General features: G+C 49.2%; 1 protein-coding gene across 1 annotated transcript in view; it reads left to right on the top strand.

Annotated features, from left to right (window-relative positions):
* The window catches only part of LOC118748014 (serine/threonine-protein kinase rio2-like), a 47,102-nt gene that overhangs the window by 611 nt on the left and 41,219 nt on the right, over nucleotides 1-5,272 (top strand). The window lies entirely within an intron of this gene.

Below are 5,272 nucleotides of genomic sequence, written 5' to 3'. Positions count from 1 at the left end.
AGACTTTGGGCGTGGGATCTAACCTCTGAATTTTTACATCTTTGAAATATTTTACTTATTTGCCACCATCTACAAAATGCCAAGTAATCAGCAACAAGAGGGCTACAGCTGTAAAATCTGCTCGAAGGCAGACAATTCCCAGATGGTCTGCTGCGCTGATTGCGATTGTTGGTTTCACTTTGGCTGCGTGAACGTCATAGCCTCGATTGAGCACGTGGACTGGCACTGTGCAGACTGCTCAGGTTCTTTATCAAGAACAATGGTAAGAGCGGGAGAAAATAAAGGAGCTTCAAATAGCACGCCAGCTGCAAGGCCAACTAAACGGCAAGAACGGACAACCGCATCTAATACTAAGCGTACGGCCGACGTAGGCACAGCCCAAGTGACGAAAGACCTAGCAGACCGCGGAGCTGGTGCCTCCATACGTAGCAGCGCAAGCAATAAGTCAGCAACGGCTCGCCGACTATATGCCGAAGCAGAAATTATTGAAGAAGAGCTGCAGATTCTACGACGGAAGGAGGAGTTGCTCAATAGGCGCAAGAAGCTCTTGTGAGAAATAGAAACTGAGGACGAATGTTCTAATATGGAGGAGGATTTGGACGCGATCGCGGTACAAAAGTGGCTTGATGATACGGGACCCACGGTGCCCACCACAGCGTCACCGAAAGTATCCCCCACGGACCGCCAGACTCCAGCTGACCCACACAACGGCGCCACTGCTGCCCCTTTGCATCCAAAAGATACACTGGATGGTAGCAACAACATTCAACGTCATATCAGTCCGATGCGTGAAAAGCTCTCCATTGTCGAGAAACTAGTGCACACTCAAACGGCTCATGGAACAGCTACGCCGTGGCTACCAAAATTACTGACCAATAGCCCAGCACAACTTTGTGTTAGTCAAATTGCAGACGAACACGCTTCGACGCAGCCACAGCCTAATCGCTGTCTTACGAAAAACCAACTTGCCGCACGCACCAGCCTCGGTAAAGATTTGCAAAAATTCAATGGTAAGCCGGAAGAGTGGCCCTTGTTTATGGCCTCCTACCAACAAACAACGGAAATGTGCGGGTTTTCTGACGCCGAAAACTTATTACGCCTGCGTCAATCACTAGGGGGGCAGCACTGCATTCCGTGAGAAATCTATTGCTACATTCTACCCCTGATACTGGAAACTCTAAAAATGAAGTTCGGTCGCCCAGAACTTATCATCGCTGTGCTACTGACTAGGATACGTGAAATACCAGCAGTGAAGGAAAACCGACTCGAGGCCCTGGTTGATCTAGCGTTGGAGGTTCAAAACGTGTGCGCGACCATGAAGGCGTCGAACATGTTGTGTCACAACCCAGAGTTAGAGCAAGAATTAGTTAATAAACTACCGGGACTGCTAGCAGCGTTTTGGGGTATGCACAAAATAAAACTCTTCATGCAACCTCGAAAGCTTTGCGGACTGGCTGTTTCAACTAGCCCAAGGGGCGAACAGCGTGCTCGTACCTTGTACCCCCGCGAAGTCTACTGCCAAACGCGGCTACTTGAATGCGCATGCGGGTAACGTCAGTGTGGGGAGAAATGGACCGTGCATTGTGGTTCTCTTGACTCATGTAACACATTCACGAGTGCAAATAGGTCCGAACGGTGGAGACGTATACGCCAGCATTCCATATGTCGTCGCTGTCTAAAGGTGCACCCCCGCCTTCTGTGCGCTTCTACTGCCGTATGCGGAACGGATGGTTGCGTTTCGATTTATCATCCTTTGCTTTATAACAAGTAGGCTTTACCGGTCAGCTCACCACTCGCTAACCATGTGCTTAATTCTCACGATGGTGCAACTGACTCAATTCTATTTCGGATTTTGCCTGTAACGCTCTACAATAACAGCAAAATGCTTCAGACGTATGCCTTCTTTGATGATGGCTCTTTGCTCACGCTTATGGACGTTGAGCTGCAGGAGAAACTACAAGTGAACGGCGCCTCGCAACGTTTATGCCTCAAATGGACTGCTAATACTCACCGCTATAAGGACAACTCCCAAGTACTGGATTTAAATATTTCTGGAGCCTATACTAAAAAACGTTATGTGCTAAAAGACGTACATACAGTGCGGAAGCTTGAATTACCAACCCAGACGCTCGACGCACGCGATTTGCAAACCAAATACTCATACTTGAAGGGCTTACCATTGCCCTCCTATGTAAACGCTGTGCCCAAGTTGCTAATTGGCCTCAACAATAGCCGTCTAGGCTTAAGTCTCCGCGCACGTGAGGGCAGCGATAGCGAGCCGGTAGCCGAAAAGACAAGTATGGGGTGGACGCTGAAAGGGATTACTGGAAAGCAGCAGCAACGTTCGGGGTATCATGCATTTCATACTTGCGACTGCGACACAGCCGCTGACGCTGAGCTACTGCAAGTGGTCAAGGATTATATATGCTTAGATAACCTCGAAGTCACGCAAAAATTCAACAACCTGATGGCTAAGGAGGACGAATATGCAATCGAGCAATTGAAGTCAACTACGAAACGCATCGACGGTCGCTTTGAAACCGGCCTTATTTGGAAGTACGCTAACGCCACTCTCCCGGATAGCCTACCATCTGCTTTGTGAAGAGCTAAATGTTTTCAGGCAAAACTCGCGCGTCACCCGGAACTTGCCAAAATTGTGTCAGGCAAGATTGCAGCCTATGTGGCCAACGGGTACGCCAAACCTCTAGATGACGGAGCGTTATCGGAAAAGGGGTGCTGGTACCTGCCGATATTTCCTGTACGTAACCCAAATAAGCTGCAAAAGTTTCGAATCGTCTGGGATGCGGCCGCTAGAACGAAGGGAGTGTCCCTCAACTCGATGCTTTTGAAAGGACCTGATCAGCTTACGTGCCTGGTATCTCTCCTGCGAAGGTTCCAGCAGAAAGCAATAGCTGTGAGTGGGGACATCCAAGAAATGTTTCACCAAGTCAGGATACGATTGCAGGATCAGAACTACCAGCGTTTTCTGTGGTTTGAGTCAGGAGCTGTTAAGCCGTCAGTTTTCGTGATGACCGTGATGACGTTCGGGGCTACCTGTTCACCTAGTAGCGCTCAGTACGTGAAGAACTTAAACGCGGAAGAATTTCGCAGCAGCCATCCGAGGGCCGTGGAGTGTATTGTCGGCAACCACTATGTCGACGATATGCTTGACAGCGTCGACACTGAGGAGGAGGCCATCCAGCTGGCCAGGGACGTAAGTTTCGTTCATGAACAAGGTGGATTCCATATCAGGAACTGGCATTCAAACTCGGAGAGGGTATTGCGAGCGTTGAAGATCAACAATATGGACCGTAAAGTAAGTTTAAACTCTGACCAAGAGATACCAGCCGAGAAGGTTCTAGGCCTATGGTGGGCCACTCAGGAAGACTGCTTCACATTCCGCGTGGCCCAAAATCACAAACACAAGAACCTGCTTCTTAATGACCGCTGTCCAACAAAGAGAGAGGTACTAAGAATAGTCATGAGCATCTTCGATCCGTTAGGGCTTCTCAACTTCTGCGTCATTTATGCAAAAATAATGTTGCAGGAAGTTTGGCGATCTGGGTGCGGGTGGGATGAATGCATTCCCGAACAGTATTTAAGTTGGCAGAAATGGGTGAGACTTCTTCTCAAGATAGAGACCTTAAAAATACCGAGATGCTATTTTAAAAATGTGGAGTGTGGGTCCGAGCTGGAGATGCACGTCTTCGTGGATGCCAGTGAGAACGCTTATTCGGCTGTATGCTATCTTCGCCACAACAACAAGGGAATCGTCGACTGTGCGCTATGGGGTAGCAAAGCAAAGGTGGCACCGTTGAAAATGCTATCAATCCCGCGACTTGAGTTGCAGGCTGCGGTTTTAGGCGCTAGATTACTCTCAGTTCGTTGCGTTCCGAGTAAGCGAATTGTTAGAGCTTACGGAGGTGAAGGATTGGCGATGGCTTCCTTCACTGCAAAATGTGGCAGACGACGCTACCAAATGGTCCACATCACCGGAGATATCTAGCGAAAGTCGATGGTTCAGAGGACCGCACTTCTTGCGACGGGAGGGAATACACTGGCCAAATGACATACACTGAAACAACCTACGAAGAGCTTAGATCTCGATATGTAGGTTACCATGGCGCTGCCCTACCACATCACGAGTACCTGGCAATACACGAACGTTTCTCTCGATGGTCCCGCCTTCTGCGTGTAACAGCAACAGTATTTCTAAGTTTTCGTATCTGGACGCTCTACCGCAAATCAAGCCCTTCGCTTCGTCGACTAATTGATCGAGATGACCTTAAGCGCGCCGAAATAAATTTGTGGAGAGAGGCTCAGTCGGACGTATTTGGGATGAAATCGCCGTACTTTCGAGGGGAAAACCAGTAAGCCGAACGAGCTCTATATATAAGCTTTCACCGTACTTGAATGAGGTCTCCGTCCTACGACTCAGTGGCAGGGTCAGCCTGGTAGGGCATCCGGATCCAGTTATATTGCCTAGAAACCATAACATAACTCGCCTGATTGTTCTGGACTACCATATCAAGTATCCCCACGGAAGCGCAGAGACAGTAGTAAATGAATTACGGCAAATTTTGTACATACGTCGACTACGAGCAGTGGTCAAAAAGGTACGTCGTGACTGTCAAGTATGTCAACTTCGCAATGCAAAACCACGACCACCGAAAATGAGCTGTCTACCCCCGGCACGAGTAACAGCATTCGTTCGTCCGTTCACATACGTGGGGGTAGATTACTTCGGTCCTCTACTAGTAGCGGTACGCAGGAGTACTGAGAAGAGGTATGGAGTGCTCTTCACATGCCTCACGACGAGAGCCGAGCACTTAGATATAGCTTATTCGTTGTCTACGGATTCGTGAATTCTCACCGTTCGAAGTTTTATGGCCCGACGAGGGGTACCATGCGAGTTCTGGAGCGACAACGCCACTAATTTTAAAGCAACGCAGCTAGAACTCACCACGGCCTTCAGGGAAATAGACAAGGAAAAGCTTCAGAGCACCTTTACGAATTCCTCTATGCAGTGGAAATTCATACCACCGGCCTCACCGGATATGGGCGTTGCCTGGGAGCGCCTCGTGCGCTCCTGTCGAGGGTATTGCTAGCATCACGTCCCTCCGACGAATTGCTCCGCGGCGCTTTAATGGAGATTGAATCGATCATACCTTCACGACCGTTGACTTACATACCGCTCGACCACTGCGGAGACGAAGCGCTCACACCAAACCATTTTCTCCTGGGTAGTTCTAACGGGATGAAACCGCTACTC

The sequence above is a fragment of the Rhagoletis pomonella genome, unplaced genomic scaffold (assembly GCF_013731165.1).
Source record: "Rhagoletis pomonella isolate Grant_MI unplaced genomic scaffold, Rhpom_1.0 Rhpom_scaffold_00012, whole genome shotgun sequence".
NCBI classification, from domain to species: Eukaryota; Metazoa; Arthropoda; class Insecta; order Diptera; family Tephritidae; genus Rhagoletis; species Rhagoletis pomonella.
The sequence above is the reverse complement of the archived record's forward strand: the minus strand, read 5'-3'. Positions and strand labels throughout refer to the sequence as shown.